The sequence below is a fragment of the Puma concolor genome, chromosome C1, assembly GCF_028749965.1.
Source record: "Puma concolor isolate L17-30 chromosome C1, mPumCon1.1.hap2, whole genome shotgun sequence".
NCBI classification, from domain to species: Eukaryota; Metazoa; Chordata; class Mammalia; order Carnivora; family Felidae; genus Puma; species Puma concolor.
Genome location: NC_141674.1, coordinates 60,925,091 through 60,943,965, shown reverse-complemented (window position 1 = coordinate 60,943,965; position 18,875 = coordinate 60,925,091).

The following is an 18,875-nucleotide window of genomic DNA, read 5'->3' as shown; positions in this document are numbered from 1 at the left end:
CTCCAGGCCCTGACCTGTCAGCATAGAGCCCAACACGGGGCCCAAACTCACCAACTGTGAGATCATGACCTGAGCTGAAGTCAGATGCTTAACCGACTGAGCCACTCAGCACCCCTACATAACTTCTAAAAGAGTTATTTCTGGCATATTTAGAAAACTCTTGTATTTGAGATACACCAGCAGAAAAATATAGATAGTACACTTTCTGAGATTTGAAAATATGGGATTGTTATTTTACTGTCTTTAGATTAGTAAAATGAATTGTCTAGATTTAGAAATTTGAGTTTATAACATTTTCCTTCGAATATCTATAGAAGATGCTTCATTGGCTCAGTGATGTTCAACAGAAGTCTGATGCCACACAGAGAAATGTTTAAAGAAACCTCTTTTTTTTTTTCCTGGGCATTTGAAAAATGTTTTCTTGAAATTAAAAAGCTTTATATATTCTATATATAATATGTAAATATTATATAAATTTATAATAATTTACGCATATATACCCTTCAACAATTTGATATTACCTGTGCTCTTTCAATGTGCAAACTCATTTTTTTCTATACATAAAGTTTTCTTCTCTATTTATGATTAGTTATGTTGTATTTTCTTCTCTTACTTGTGATATTGGTAAACTGAATATTAAGTTTGCATTATCTATTTTCCATATTTAATCATCTTCTGCTGCATTAATTTCATCATTTACATTTTTCTATATTTAAGGTTGATTCCTCAAGATTGTTCTTCGTATTGTGTGTGAATTTAATACTACATATTGCCAATTATGCTCATCAATTCTTCTAATCCAGATTAAATGTTTAATATTGAATATATATCTCTTCAAGTTATATTTTACCTCTGCTTACTTCATAATATTATCTCTATTAATTTCAATATGTTGTCTCTTTATCTCACCAATTAATCCAATCTTAAACAGGTTCTAATATTATCAAAACACAAAGGAGGTATTTCTACCAAGTTAATTTTTGCCAAATTATGTTTTCCTTAGCATATTTAGCATAACCCCCACTTTATCATATAAGAAACGACATAAAGTTTGCCATTACTCACATGGCTTGATGATTCTCAGGTTAAATATATATTGATATAATATGAGAGGGGGACCGTTAAAATGTAATCATTAGCCCCACTTACACTACTGCAAAATATGTTTTCTGAGGTTATGATAGACGGCAGTATTTTTTACAACTGTTTTTTACCCCCTCCTTGAAAAGAAATATACATATACTATATGGTGTGTAGGATATTCCTACTGGTATTTTGCTTTGAACAATAGAATGTAAGTCTGTATGACACATGCAACATCCAAAGATTCATTTCAAATAAAATTATGTGGTTCCAAATCATCTCTTGATGCTGACCTCTATTGGGAGAACAACGTATGCCAGGGAGTGATGTAGAGCAAAGCTCTAGTACTTCTGAGCACTAAACAGATGTTTGCTGTTGTTAGTCACCCAAGTTGTGGGGGTGCTATCACAACAAAGCTGAGAAGTGGGGGGGGGGGCAAAAAAAGGAGACTGGGGAATTTATACATGTAACAAGCTTCCAAAGTGAGGCAAGTGCAGGTGGTACATGCAGCACATGCTGAGAAGCATCAGCCTAGTGGCTGTTAAAATTATTGCTTATATCACTAGTATTTTGTTTGCTTGCTTGTTGCCACAGACCAAAGCCACATTTGTAGTATGTATCAGTCATTCCTGTAGCATGGCTCTGCTGGATTGAGGAGAGACTGCCTACTCACCATTCCTGAACTTCAGTTTGCAAGGAGGGCATTTTTTTCCAGATAATTTGAAGCAGTCTGTAATTCTCTTCCTGCCTGAAAACAATCCAATAAAACTGCACCCCCAGAGGGCTCTGTTCCACCCATTCTCTGTCACTGATTCCACATCCCAGGATGTAGCTCTCTGCTGCTTTCCCACTCTTTCCAGTTAACACTGCTGAGAAATTTATCTGATAAGTGATGCAGACAAAAAGAAATACCAGTGGGAGAATAGGAAAGTGAAGTTCTTGCTGACTGTTGCCTGCCTGCCTCATAAAGCAGATCCAATATGGTATGAGGTATGGATACCTCCCTTCAGGTCAGCAAATAATCCATACCTCTGATGCAGAGAAACATATTGGGTCTAAGTTCTGATTTACCGCTTTTCTGAATGGTCCTGATATTCCCTAGCAGAACTTTTTTGGTTATTAGAAAACTTCTTAATTTCTGATATATTTTTAATCAATTTTCTGACTTGCCATTGCTGCTGATAACCTTCCTTCTCCATCTGTGTTTTTGTTTGTTGGTTTTGTTTTGCTTTCTTTTGTTTGTTTTCAGTGGAAGTCTGGGAAAATCACTGGCTGGCTACTATCTTGGCCAGAAAATCTAAAATGACCTTGTTTAGAAGATTTTAAAAAGTCACAGGAGCTAAATGACAACTAACATCTGGGGGGAAAGAGATGAATAATCTTGAGTTGAGCATATGAAGTAAACAAGCAGTGGGTTGCAAGCAGTACTGTTATAATGTTGGTCATGTGAAGCTCGGCAGGATATCCTAGACCCTGCAGGAAGCTGCAGTCAAGATTACTATATGCACTGCAAGTAGAAACAAGTCTATTGTGACTAAGAAACTTGTATTAAAAGATTCAAAGTCAGTTTTAAAAAGAAAGCACAAGTAATTCATTGTATTTATGATGCTTATCAAAGGCAACTGGAACAAAGTTTTGACATAAATAATCATTGTGAAACTCAAGGAGCACAGATTTCCAAAATGCAGCCTGTCTGAAATATAAAGACTGTCTTATAACATAATTTTTATTGATATAGTCCTAGCAACTTTCATCTAAAGAAGGAAAAATAATTGTAAAATTAATTCTTCACAATGCCCCTGGCCTAGAGATAAGATAAATTTGCCCACTCATTTCTTGCATATAGGAAAATTGAGGCATTTAAATTATGTGGGATAGACACATTATTAGCATTTTTATTATCATAATTTTAGGGGTGAACGCATATGGCATTTTATAGTTTTTTTGGCACATACATTTTGAGCTTTCTAAATTGACGACAGTAATATTCTCTTGAAGCAAATACATTCCCTCTTCTTCTAGAGAACAACAAACATGTATCTCTTTGTTGGAAATACCTCCAGGCTCAAATTGAGAAAATGATTGTCCCTGACTGATCTCAGCCAAGAAAGCAAAGATTTCACGTCCAATCTGATGTTGCATTTCTAGGGGAATGCATTAACTCAGGCCACAGTGATGTATCTGAGATTTTTTTTTTAAAGAAAAACCATAAGAATTTGATTCACACCTAAAAAATTATTATTATCTGACCCAAGTAAAAGAAATTTAGGGAAAATAACTGAGTAGGAAAGCATTCTCTACCATGTTTCATAGCTAGTGGATTCAACTTTATTCATACTATAAAAGATGAGTACAGAAATTTTTCCACTTAAGGACCTTTCAAGGAAAACTTGTTGCAACCTTTAGAGCTCAGTGGGAAAAAGAAGACAAGTCTTGATTTTCCCAGTGAGTAAAGCATGCAGTTGAGTAGCAGCTCATGACACATTTTATGCCTTATGAACTGTGTTGAACCATCTTCAGATGGTATACTTCACACTTATGTTTTTTGGAGCATTTAAATGATTCTAATGAACGCTTGAATATATTTAGTGGCTCATTAAGTGATATTAAAAGAGATAGTTTTTTAAAGGATAAGAGTTGTTAACCATAACATAATAATGATTTCTTTACTCAATTTGCTACACTCATAAAAGTACATAGATATAATTTTATTATTTCCAAACTTAAAAACCAATAATGATACCAATGTCGTGCAGTCTCTATAAGTGGTGCACTGCCATAAGCACTGTCGTGCAGTCTCTATAAGTGGTGCACTGCCATAAGCACTGATATATAAATATGGATGAAAACTAACTAGGCTATAATTATAGATAAAAAATCATAATAAGCCAATACAGCATCATAGTTAGATTTAAAAATCATAGGCTGTGGTTAATGCAACTCTGTTTGAAGGTGGGGGGGCATAAAATTTTAGTTGATTTTTCATAAATCCTGGATACCTTTAGTTAACAAAAGTAAATTCATGCAATTAGCAAATCAACCTTTCTTGGTGAGACCTAATTTTCACCAACCCAGGAACACTAGTAGGCCAAGGCAAAGTAACATGTGTTTTGTTTGCATCAAACATTCTTACCTCATGAGAGAGGTGGTAGAAAGTGTATAAAACTGACTGTGGGAATCTCATCTCACTGGAATGATGAGTCTCTTTACAAAATAAGCTTTATCATGCATGAGTTAAATTATGGAAAAAAAAAGTTGAAAGACATGTGGGTAGGTACCTCATCTCAGGACAAGGATAGAAGGTCAATTAGAAGTGCCAGTGTTATTTTATTGTTAGATAATTATAGTCAAGTCCATTTTTGAAAACAGGTAACCAAATGGAATTGCACAGTGTAAAATTATGGCCATCAAAAAGGTGAGAGGGTTTGGGGAGCAATAATCTCTCACTTTATTATATAAATTTCCAAAAATTTTTATTAGAAATGAATTCAGAAGAGCTAGAAAAATTATCTACCTAATACCAAAATTGGGTTTTGGAATTCAAACTAAAAAGTAGTATACCTGTAACACAAACCATATCATTATAGTTTATATGGCATGTGAACCAATCATTGTTACAGTGACTGAGAATCAGACTTTAAAAAGATAATAGAAATAAGACAAGAAATAAAGGAAGAAAGAAAGAAAAGAAAAAAGGGGGAAAAAAGAAAAGGTATATAGATTAAAAAGGAAGTGATAAGACTGTCTTTGTTTACAGATGACATGATCACCTATGTAAAAAATCCAAAAGAAGAATAATAATTGTAAAAACTGATGAATAAACAATAATAGTAAGGATACAGGGTATAGGTTCATATATAAAAGTTAATTGATTTTCAATATATCAATAATTAATAAGTGGATTGTGAAACTAAAGACACAATATCATTTACATTGGTATCCCCTATGAAAAAATAAATAATTCTGTACAAATATAAATATTGGGAAGATCCATATAAGAAAAACTACAGAACTCTGATGAAAGATACCAAAAAAGAACTAAATAAGTGGAGAGATATTTCATGTTATTAAATAGAAAGACTCATTGTAAAGATGTCAATTCTTCCCAACTTGAATTTACAAATTCAAAGAGATCCCAATCAAAATTCCAGCAAGCTAATTTGTGGATATTGAAAAACTGCTTCTAAAGTTTGTATGGACAGGCAAAACAACTATATTAGCCAAATCAATACTGAAGGAGAACAAAGTTAGAGAACTACTATTACTCCATTTCATGAATGGAAATACATGAAACTGAGACCAGAAAAATAATATAAAAGATTAACAAAAGTAAGAGCAGTTTTTGGAAATGATAACCAAATCTGACAAAAATTTATCTAGACAAGCCAATAAAAAAGGAGAAAAGAGACCTTAGAAATGAAAGAAGAGACCTTACAAATGATGTCATAGATATACAAAGGATTATAAAAGACTATATCAAAAATTACATGGCCACATATTGGATAATCTAGGAGAAATGGATAGAGTCCTATATAGTCCTAGAAACATATAACCTACTAAGACTGAATCATGAATAAATAGAATATTTAAATAGACCTATAAAAAGTAAAAGATTAAATCAGTAATCCAAAACTTTCCAGAAGTCCAACACCTGATTCTTTCACTGTTAAATTCTACCAAACATTTAAATGAGGATTAACATCAATTTTTCTCAAACTCTTTCAAAAAATTGAAAGAAAAGAAACTTATTTGAGAGGGCAACACTATACCAAGCCAGATAAGGACTCTAAAAAAAAAAGGCAGGACAATATCCTTTATAAATATAGCGGTATACACTTTCAACAAAATACTAACTAAATTCAACAGCATATTAAAAGGATCATATATCATGATCAACTGGGATTTATCTCTGGCATGCAAGGATGGTTCAATATACCACAATCAATAAATGTGATACAACACACAATAAGATGGGAAATACAAATCATACAATCCTTTTCAATCTCTTTCATAAGCTTTCTATAGTTTTCAACTTACAAAACTTTTACCTTTTTGGTTAGGTATATTCCCAGGTATTTTAAGGTTTTTGGTGCAATTGTAAATGGGATCAATTCCTTGATTTCTCTTTCTGTTGCTTCATTATTGGTATATAGAAATGCAACCAATTTCTGTACATTGATTTTATATCCTGCAACTTTGCTGAGTTCATGTATCAGTTCTAGCAGTATTTTGGTGGAGTCTTTCAGATTTTCCACAAAGAGTATTAAGTCACCTGCAAAGAGAAGTTTGACTTCTTCCTTTTATTTGGATGCTTTTTATTCTTTTTTTGTCTGACTGCTGAGACTAGGAATTCCAACACTATGTTGAACAACAGTGGTAAGAGTAGATATCCGTATTTTTGTTCCTGACTTTAGGGGGGAAAAAATCTCAGTTTTTCCCCATTGAGGAGGATATGAGTTAGCTGCGGGTCTTTCTTATATGGCCTTTACAATCTTGAGGTATGTTCCTTCTATCCCTACTTTCTTGAAGGCTTTTATCAAAAACCGATGCTGTATCTTGTCAAATGCTTTTTAGCATCTACTGAGAGGAACACGTGGTTCTTATCCTTTCTTTTTTTAATGTGTGGTATCACATTGATTGATTTGCTGATATCAAACCATCCCTGCAGCCCAGGAATAAATACCACTTGATCATGGTAAATAATTCTTTATATGTATGTTGGATTTGGTTTGCTAGTATCTTGTTGAGAATTTTTACATCCTGGTCATCAGGAAAATTGGTCTGTAGATCTCCTTTTTAGTAGGGATTTTCTCTGGTTTGGAATCAAGGTATTGCTGGCCTTATAAAATGAGTTTGAAAGTTTTCCTTCCATTTCTATTTTTTTTTTTTTTTTGGAACAGCTTCAAAATAATAGGTATTAACTCTTCTTTAAATGTTTAGTAGAATTCCCCCAGAAAGTCTCAGGCCCTGGGCTCTTGCTGTCAGGACAATTTTGAAAGAAATTGAGGAAGACACAAAGAAATGTAAAAACATTCCATGCTCATGGACTGGAAGAAAAAATGTTGTTAAAATTCCATACTACCCAAAGCAATCTTCACATTCAATGTGTTTCCTATAAAAATAGCATCAGCATTATCACAGAGTCAGAACAAACAATTCTAAAATTTGTATGGAACCAGAAAAGACCCTGAATAGCCAAAGTAGTGTTGAAAAAGAAAACCAAAGTGGAGGCATCTCAATACCAAACTTCAAGCTGTATTACAAAGCTGTAATCATCAAGACAGTACGGTACTGGCACAAAAAGGGACACATAAATCAATGGAACAGAGACCCCAGGAATGGATGCAAATGTACAGCCAACTAATCTTTAGAAAAGCAGGAAAAAAGGAAAAAAGACAGTCTCTTTAGCAAATGGTGTTGGGAACACTGGACAGCAACATGCAGAAAAATGAACGTGGACCACTTTCTTACACCATACAGAAACATAAACTCAAAATGGATAAAAGACCTAAATGTGAGACAGGAAACCATCAAAATCCTAGAGAAGAAAACAGGCAGCGACCACTTTGACCTTGGCCACAACAACTTCTTACTAGATATGTCTCCAGAGGCAAGAGGAAAAAAAGCAAAAATGAACTATTGGGAATTGATCAAGATAAAAATTTCTGCACAGTGAAGGAGACAATCAACAAAACTAGAGGGCAACTGATGGAATGAGAGAAGATATTTGCAAATGAAATATAGGATAAAGTGTGAGTTTCCAAAATCTATAAAGACTTACCAAACTCAGCACCCATAAAACAAATAATCTTTGGGGCACCTGGGTGGCTCAGTCATTTAAGTGTCTGACTTTGGCTCAGGTCATGATCTCATGATTTATATGAGACCTGCATCAGTCTCTGTACTGCCAGCTCAGAGCCTGGAGCCTGCTTCAGATTCTGTGTCACTCTCTCACTCTGCCCCTCTGTTGCTCATGCTCTCACTCTCAATCTCTCTCTCTCTCTCAAGAATAAATACACATTAGGGGCGCCTGGGTGGCGCAGTCGGTTAAGCGTCCGACTTCAGCCAGGTCACGATCTCGCGGTCCGTGAGTTCGAGCCCCGCGTCAGGCTCTGGGCTGATGGCTCAGAGCCTGGAGCCTGTTTCCGATTCTGTGTCTCCCTCTCTCTCTGCCCCTCCCCCGTTCATGCTCTGTCTCTCTCTGTCCCAAAAATAAATAAACATTGAAAAAAAAAATTTAAAAAAAGAATAAATACACATTAAAAAATTTAAATAATAATAATCCAGTGAATAAATGGTCAGAAGACATGAACAGACACTTTTCCAAAGAAGACATCCAGATGGCAAACAGACACATGTAAGGATGCTCAACATCACTTATCATCATGGAAATACAAATAAACACCAGTCAAATGGCTAAAATTAGCAACTCAGTCAACAACAGATGTTGGAGAGGATGAAGAGAAAGTGGAATACTTTTGCACTGCTGGTGGGAATGCAAACTGGTGCAGCCATTTTCAAAAATAATATGGTGGTTCCTCAAAAAATTAAACATAGAGGTACCCTGTGACACAGCTATTGAACTACCAGGTATTTATCCAAAGGATACAAAAATGCTGATTTGAAGGAGCACAGGCACCCCAATGTTTATAGCAGCATTATGAACAATAGCCAAATTATGGAAAGAGTCCAAATGTCCATCTACTGATGAATGGATAAAAATTATGTGGTGCATAACTATATAATGGATACTACTCAGTGATAAAAAAAAAAAAAAGAATGAAATCTTGCCATTTGCAACAACATGGATGGAACTAGAATGTATTTTGCTAAGCAAAATAAGTCAGTCAGATAAAGATAAATATCATATGATTTCACTCATGTGGAATTTAAGAAACAGTAAAGATATACATAGAGGAAGGGAAGGAAAAATAAGATAAAAACAGTGAGGGAGGAAAACCTAAGAGACCTTTAAACAGAAAAAACTGAGAGTTGCTAGAGGGGCTTTGGATGGGGGGATGAACTAAATGGGTGATGAACATTAAAGAAGGCACTTGTTGGGATGACCATTGGGTGTTATATGTAAGTGATGAATCACTAAATTCTACTTCTGAAACCATTATTACACTATGCTAACTAACTTGGATTTAAATAAAATTTAAAAATAAAAATAAATATAAATCATATAATCCTCTCAATAGATGCAGAAAAATTGTTTGACAAAACTCGTCATCCTTTCAAAATAAAAATTCTCAAGGAATTAAGGGTAGAGGAGATGTATGTCAAAAGAATAAAGGCTGTATATGGCAAAACTACAGCTAACCTCACACTAAATGGTGAAAAGTTAAAATCTTTTAATATCAATAACAAGACAAGGATGCCTATTCTTACCACTCTTATTCATCATGGTACTAGAAGTCTTAGCCAGGGGCGCCTGGGTGGCGCAGTCGGTTAAGCGTCCGACTTCAGCCAGGTCACGATCTCGCGGTCCGTGAGTTCGAGCCCTGTGTCGGGCTCTGGGCTGATGGCTCGGAGCCTGGAGCCTGTTTCCGATTCTGTGTCTCCCTCTCTCTCTGCCCCTCCCCCGTTCATGCTCTGTCTCTCTCTGTCCCAAAAATAAATAAAAAAAAAAAAAAAAAAAAAAAAAACGTTGAAAAAAAAAAATTTAGAAGTCTTAGCCAAAGTAATTAGGTAAGAAAAAGAAATAAAAGCCACTTAAATCAGAAAAAAAAAGTAAAATTGGCTTTTTTTTACATGACATGATGTTATATATAGAAAATCAAAAGGAATGTACAAAAAAACTATTAGACAATAAACAAATTCATTAAAGTCACAGGACACAAATCAACATGCAAAAATCAGTAGTTTCTATACAGTAACAACAAATTATCTGCAAAAATATATATAAATAAAAAGTCCCATTTACAATAGTATAAAAAGAAAAATACTTAGGAGTAAATTCAACCAATAAGGTGAAATAACTGTGCACTTATATGTATATGACATTGATGAAAGAAATTAAATAAGAGGTTAATAAATGAAAAGATATCTTGTGTTTATGTATTAGAAAATTAATATTGTTAAAATGTCCACACTACCAAAGTCATCTGTAGATTCAGTGCAATCCCTATCAAAATCCCAATAACATTTTTCATAGAAATTAAAAAGAAAATAATTGTAAAATGTATATGAAACCACAAAAATCCCTGAAAAGCTAAAGCAATCATGAGAACAAAAGAACAAAATTGGATTATCACAATTCTTGACTTCAAATTATATTACAAAGATTTAGTAATCATAACAGTATGGTACTGGCATAAAAAAAAACACAGATCAAAGGAACAGAATTGACAGCCCCAAGTACTCATGCATATATAGTCATCTAATATCTGACAAAGGAACCAAGAATACTCAATAAGTAAAGGATAGTCTGTTCAATAAAATATTCTGGGGAAAATTCGATAACCTGATGCCAAAGAATGAAGTTGGCCCTATATTTTCCTACTCAAAAAGACAAACAAACAAACAAAAAATTATAAATGGGTTAAAAATTTAAATGTAAGATCTGAAACCATAAAATTCCTAGAAGAAACATAGAGAAAAAGTATATCAAGAACAAAGTCTTGGCAAAATTTAGTTATGACACCAAACGCCCAAGCCACAAAAAAATGAAACTCAACATGTGGGATTGCAGCAAATTATAAAGCTTCTGCACAGCAGAAGACATGACTAAATGAAAAGGCAACATAGAGAATGGGAGAATATATTTGCATGCTATATTGTATATAAGCTAATATTCAAATATATATGTGTGTGTGTGTGTGTGTGTGTGTGTGTGTATAAAACAAATACTACAACTCAGTAGTGAAGACACAAGTAATCGAATTTAAAAAACAGAGGAAAAAAATAGAAATTTTCCCGTGAAGAAATAAAAATATCCAATTGATACATGAAATGATGCTCAACAATAGTAACCATCAGGAAAGTGCAAATGAAAACCAAAATGGGATATCACCCATATCTTTTATAATGACTATCATCAAAAAGACAAGAGCTAGCAAGGAGCTAAGATGGAGGAGTAGTTGGTGGACCCTATGCTTTCCTCATCCCTCATACACAGCCAAATAAATATCAAATCATTCTGAACACCCAAGAAATCTGAGGACTGAGAGATCAAACTGCACATCTAGAGGGAGAAAAATGGCCACATCATGGAAGGTAGGAGGTACAGAGAGTTGATTTGGGGGAGAAAAGAATTACAGGTGCTGTGGAGGGAAGGGATTCCTATCATGCAGAGAGGAGTGAGAGAGAAAAAGACAGAGGGTGAAAACAGCATGCAGGGGATTGCACAAGAAAACTTTTCCTCAAAACCATTGACGGGGAAAAGAAGAATGGCTGACTATCACAAGTTTTTCTAAGGAGTGGAACTATGTAAGTCTGAAGTTTTAGAAGTCCACACCATCACCTGATTTGTGCCTGGTGGGCTTAACAGTGTTCCTGCGGGGAAGGACGGCAAAGCCTGGGAGCAGACAGCATGGCCTTAGGATCCCCTGGGTTACATGAGAGAAACAGTTCACCTTATAATTCAGTTGGGAGAGGTGGTACTACCTCTCAGGGGACAGAAGAAAAGGTGGGTGCTTTTGAGAAACCCCATTAATTATCATAGCAGCAGAGGAACCGGCTGAAGGCAGCTAACCTGGAAGCCCCAGCTTTTGGCTGCTCTTTACCATAAACTTCTAGTCTCACATGGTCATGCAACTATTTTTTTGGATAAACCACTCCCAGCCACAGCTACCTTCAAAGGATAAACATGAGTCTGCACCATGTCCCGTCCTTAAAATTTATAACTTTGAAACCTAGCCATGTGCCTGAGAAATAACACAGAAGTGCTGTGCTGCCAGGCAGACAGACAGCTCAGACACAGAAAGAGTGAAGACAGGGTTCTGATGGAAGCCTGAGGCAAAAAGGAGAGATCGTTTGCTCTTCTGTGGGGGCCCCCTGAACAGTGGGGAGTGCAAACACCTCACTCCTGGGATAAGAGGGCAGGGCAATGCCATTTCCCTCCCACCCACCCATCAGAAGTGACCGACTTTAGTGTGCAACACAGCACACACCATGGAGGTTGGTGATGCTGACACCAAGCCCCAATCCCCTGTGCTTTGCAGATGCATCTTTCTTACACAAATTCACCTGAGAACCAGCACAGCAGGCCCCTCACAGAAGACCAGCATGAACCCCTTGCATGCACCAAGTCTGCTGATCATATAATGCTGCAAAGTTTCAGCTCTAAGAGAAATAGGATATGGTCTTTTCTAGCAAGCAGACCAAAACATACCTAATTAAAATTCTCCAAACAGTGGACCAGGTCTAAACACTCCACACTGCAGGCAAGGAGAAACTCTGCATAGGACTTATATGAAGGAAAAAACAGCCAAAACACAACAGCAGAGAGCACACCGCATACACCAAACAAACTTCCTGATGCATCAGGCCCTGGACAGTATATGACCTCTTCTTAATATAGTCATTACTCTCAGGAGCAGGAAACCTAACAGGTTTTCTAACACACAGTAGACAGAAGTCTAGGTAAAATGCCAAGACAGAGGAATTAATTCCCAAAGAAAGAACTAGAAGACATCATCGTCAAGAATCTAATCAGAACAGATATAAGTAATATGTCTGAACCAGAATTTAAAACAACAGTCATAAGGATACTAGCTGGCCTTGAGAAAAGCATAGAAGACACTAGAGAATCCGTTTCTGCAGGGAATAAAGAACTGAAAACTAGTCAGGCTGAAATTAAAAAAATGCTATAACCTCAATGCAAAACTGACTGGGTGCAATGAAATGAGGTTGAATGAAACAGAGGCACGAATTAGTGATATAGAAGACAAAATTATGGAAAATAATGATGCCGAAAAGAAGAGGGAAAGAAAAGTATTGGATGACAAATACAGACTTAGGGAACTCAGTGACTCTATAAGGCATAATTACATTCTTATCATAGGAGTACCAGAAGAAGAAGGTATGGAAAAGTGGGAAGATCGTTTTGTTGAGAAAATTATAGCTGAAAACTTTCCTAATCTGGGGAAATAGTCATCCAAATGCAGGAAGCACAGAGAACTCACACCAAAATCAATAAAACTTGGCCAAAACCAAGACATATTATAGTATAAAGATAAGGAGAGAATCCTGAAAGCAGCAAGGGAAAAGAAAACTTTAACCAATAAGGGAAGATAAATCAGTTTACCAGCAGATCTCTCCACAGAAACCTGTCAGGCCAGAACAAAGTGGCATGATATTGTCAGTGTGCCTAAGGGGAAAAATATGCAGCCAAGAATACTTTATCCAGCAAGGCTGTTACTCAAAATAGAAGGAGAGATAAAGATCTTTCCAGACAAACAAAAACTAAAGGAGTTTATGACTACGAAACCAGTCCTACAAGAAATATTAAAGGGTAACTTTTAAATGGAAGAGAAAAACCAAAGCAACAAATACTAGGAAGGAACAGACAAAATCTCCAGAAACAGTGACTCTACAGAGAATAAAATGGCACTAAATTTTGATCTATCAAAAATTACCCTGAATGGAAATGGAACAAATAATCCAATCAAAAGATATGGGGTATCAGAATGTATTAAAAAAAAAAAAAAGACCCATCTATATGCTGCTTACAAGAGACTCATTTTAGACCTAAAGACACCTCCTAATTGAAAGTGAGGGAATGGAGAACCATCTATCATGTTAATGGAGGTCACAACAAAGCTGGAGTAGGGATACTTATACCAGACAAACTAGATTTTAAACCGAAGTCTGTAACAAAAGATGAAGGGCACTATTTCATTATTAAGTGGTCTATCAAGATGATCTAACAATTGTGAATATATATGACCCCAATTTGAGAGAACCCAAATATAGAAATCAGTTAATAACAAACATAAAATAAATTCATTGATAATAATACAATGGCAGTAGAGGACTTTAACACCCCACCTAGATCAATGGACAGATCATCTTAAGCAGAAAATCAACAAGGAAACAATGGCTTTGAATGACACAATGAACCAGATGGACTTAGCACATATATTCAGAGCATTCCATCTTAAAGCAGCAGAATGCACATTCTTCTTTAGTGAACATGAAATATCCTCCAGTATTCTGGAGGATATTTACACCAAAGTACCTATCACCTACTGGGTCATAAATAAGCCCTCAAAAAGTCTGAAAAGAATAATATCATACCATGTATATTTTTAGACCACAACACTATGAAACTTGAAATCGACCACATGAAAAAAATTGGAAAGAACACAAATACATGGATGTTAAAGAACATCCTATTAAAGAATGAATGGATTAACCAGGAAAAGAAAGAAAAATATATATATATATATATATATATATATATATATATATATATATATATATATATAGGAAAAAGCAACTGAAAATTAAAACATGCCAGTCCAAAACCTCTGGGATACAGCAAAGGCAGTTCTAAGAGGGAAATAGATGGCAAGACAGGCCTACCTCAAGAAACAAGAAGTCTCAAATACACAACCTAACCTTGCATCTAAAGGAGCTAGAAAAGGAACAATAAGTAAAGCATAAAGACAACAGAAAAAAAGACAACAATAAAGATTAGAAATTGTATAGAAACAAAACAAAACAAAACAAAAAACAAAACCCAGTAGAACAGATCAATGAAACCAAGAGCTGGTTCTTTGAAAGAATAAATAAAATTGATAAACCCCAGCCAGACTTATTAAAAGGAAAAGAGAAATGATCTAAATAAAATCACAAATGAAAGAGGAGGGATCACAACCAACACCACAGGAATACAAACAATTTTAAGGGAATGTCAGGAAAAATTATATGCCAACAAACTGGGAAATCTTGAAATATACAAATGCCTGGAAACATAAACTACCAAAACTGCAACAGAAAGAAGTAGAAAATTAGAAGAGACCCATAACCAGTAAAAATATTGAAATCAGTAATAAAAAAATCTCCCAACAAACAAGAGTCCAGGGCCAGATGGCTTCCCAGTGGAATTCTACCAGACATTTAAAGAGAGTTAATACCTATTCTTCTCCCACTGCTCCAAAAAATAGAAAAGGAAGGAAAACTTCTAAGCTTATCCTCCAAAGTCAGTATTACCTTGATTCCAAAACCGGACAAAGACCCCAATAAAAAATAGAACTACAGGCCAATATCGCTGGTGAACGTGTATGAAAAAATTCTCAACAAGATACTAGCAAATCGAATTTAAGAGTATGTTAAGAGGATTATTCAAGTGGGATTTATTCCTAGGATGCAGGTGTGGTTCAATATTCACAATCAATCAACATGATACACAACATTAATAAAAAAAAAAAAAAGATAAGAACCACATGATCCTCTAAATAGATGCAGAAAAAGCATTTGACAAAACACAGCATCCATTCTTGATAAAAATTCTCAACAAAGTAGATAACAATGGAACATATCCCAACATCATAAAGGTCATATACAAAGACCCAGAGTTATCATTATCCTCAATGGGGATAAAGAGAAAGCTTTTCCTCTATGGTCAAGAGCAAGACAGGGATGTCCACTTTCACCATTATTATTTAACACAGTACTGGAAATCCTAGCCTCAGCAATCAGAAAACAAAAAGAAACAAAAGGCATCCAAATAGGCAAGGAAGAAGGCAAAATTTCACTATTCACAGATGACATGATACTCTATATGGAAAATGCAAAAGATTCCACCAAAAAATTTCTAGAACTGATACATAAATTCAGCAAAGTCACAGGATATAAATCAATGTACATAAATCAATTGCATTTCTATATACCAATAATGAAGCAGAAGAAATAAAGGAATTGATCCCATTTACATTGCACCAAAAACCATAAACTACCTAGGAATAAACCTAACCAAAGAGATAAACGACCTATACTCTCAAAACTATGCAAAACTTATGAAAGAAATTGAAGAGGATACAAAGAAATGGAAAAAAAATTCCATACTCATGGATTGGAAAAATAAGAATTGTTAAAATGTCTATATTATCCAAGGCAATCTCCACAGTCAATGCAATCCCTATCAAAATACCACCAGCATTTTTCACAGAGCTATAACAATCTTAAAATTTGTATGGAACAATAAAGACCCTGAATAGCCAAAGCAACCTTAAAAAAGGAAAGCAAAGCTGGAGGAAGCAAGATTCCAGACTATATTAAAAAAAAAGAAGCGGTAAGAAGAAGGAGATGATTATGGTGAAAGATAAGAAAGAAATCATCAAGAAGCATGAATGAGGTATGGGATGGCCAAAATTGCAAGATTTTATGTCTATGTAAACATTTATTCAATATTAAAGAAAAAAGAAGAAATAAGGGGATTAGATGCAGCAAAAAGAGTCACAAGAATAGCAAAGCAATTTGCTCTGGAACAAAGAGCTCTGTCACGTGCTCTGTAACATGTAGAAAAGTTGCTTCTGGTTTGGATAAACGAGAAGAAACTAACAGATAATACTGTGACCGAGAACTTTATTGGTGAGAAGGCAAAGGCCTTGTACACCGATCTCGTAATAAACTTCCAGGTACATCAACAGAAAATGAAGAAGGTTTCAAGGCAAGCAGGGGATGGTTTGATAATTTTAAGAGAAGTGGCATCCATAGTGAGGCACAGAGAGGCTGCGAGTTTGGACTCTAAGGTAGCTGAGGTGTTTGCTACCAAGTTCCAGAAACTCATGGTTTCTGAGTGTTACCTACCAAAGCAAGTTTTTAACTGTGATGAGATGGGGCTTTTTTGAAGATGACAAAAAGGACCTACATTACAGGAGAATGCAATGCCCAGTCATGTGCTCATGAAAGACTGTCTCACCTTCTTGTTTTGTGCTAATGCAAGCAGGGATTAAGCCCCTGGTCATGTATCATTCCAAGAATCCATGAGCTTTCAAGAAACACAAGGTGCAGAGGAGCCAGTTAAAAGTTATGTGGAGGTCCAACAGCAAGGCTTGAGTCATTCGTATCTTGTTCATTGAGTGGATCAATGAGGGCTTTGGTCCTGTGGTGAAGAAATACCTTTTAGAAAAGAATCTACCACCCAAAGCCGTGCTGATTATGGATAATGCTCCTGCTCATCCTCCAGGCTTTGAGGACAACTTACTGTAGGATTTGAGTTCATTAAGGTCAACTTCCTTCCTCTCAACACCACTCCAATTCTCCAGCCCATGGATCAGCATGTCATTTCGAAATTTAAGAAGCTTTACACCAAAGCACTATTTCAGGAATGCTTCAAGGTGACTGAAGGAACAAACTTTACCCTCCAAGAGGTTTGGGAAAATTATTTCCACAATGTGAACTACCTCAAGATCATCAATAAAGCCTGGGAAGGTGCACCAAGAGAACCCCCAATTCTGCGTGGAGAAAACTGTGGTCTGATTCCATTCTTGGATATGATTTAGAGGGGCTTGCTCATGAACAGGAGCCTCCAGTGGTTGATGAAATTGTGTCCTTGGGGAAGATCATGGGACTGGAGGCGAATGAGGACAACATTCAAGAGCTGGTGGAGAAATATGGCCAGGAGACCACTGACAAACTGCTGGATCGGCATTGTGAGCAACAGCAAGAGGTAACAGAGGAGATCTCCTCTGCAGAGGAGGAGGAGAAAAAGGTGGAGGAATCTCTTACTTCAAATGAGATTAGAGACGTGTAAAATGTGGGAAACAGTGAAAAATTTTGTCGAAAATCACCACCCAAATAAGGTTGTAGCAGTGCAAGCAATGAATCTGTTTAATGACAATACAATGTCACATTTCTGTGAAATCCTCAAAAGAAGGCAAAAGCAAGTGTCATTAGATAGGTTCCTTTTTGCAGGAAAAGAAAAATAATCCATTGAGCCAATAGGTAACAGTGATTTTGTTAGTGATAGTGAAAGTCACCCTACACAATAACCCTCCTCTCTCTTGTCTCCCTCACACGAAGGTTTTTAAAGGTAAGTGCAGGTTACTTTGTTTATTTTTGAAATAGGTTTTTAAAGGTAAGTGCAGGTTACTTTGTTTATTTTTGAAATATCTTTATTATTTTGTATTATATTACAGTATTGTAATCATTTTTATATGAATATTTTTTGGGTTGTAGAACAAATCATCTGAGTTTCCATTATTTCTTTTTAAAAAAATTTTTAGTGTTTATTTATTTTTGAGATGGAAAGAGAGAGAGGAGTGTGGGGGGTGACAGAGGATCTGAAACAGGCTCTGCACTGAAAGCAGAGAGCCCAACATGAGGCTTGAACTCACAAAACCCAAGATCATGACTAGAGCCGATGTCAGAGTCAAACACTTAATTGACTGAGCTACCCAGGCTCCCTGAGTTTCCATTATTTCTTATGGAGAAATTCACTTTTATATACAATTGCTTTGGATTAAAAGCATGATTCCAGAACAAATTATGCTTGCAAACGAAAGTTTTACTGTATATGTTGTAAGTTGGGGTAAATTTTCACTTTTTAGCATGTGGATATCTACCTTTCCCAGTGCCATTTGTTGAAGACTATTATTTCCCAACTGTCTTGGCATATATGTCAAAAAGCAATTGCTGATAAATACATGACTTTATTTCTGAACTACCATTGTCTTCCATTGATCTACTCATCTGTCTTTATGCATGTCACAGTCTTGATTATTAGGTCTTATAATGGGCTTATAATCAGTCTTACAATAGGCTAGTGTCTTTACCTTTCATTGGTTCTTCTTTTTCAAGATTGCTATCTGAATTGCTTTTTTATTCGTATAAATGTTAAA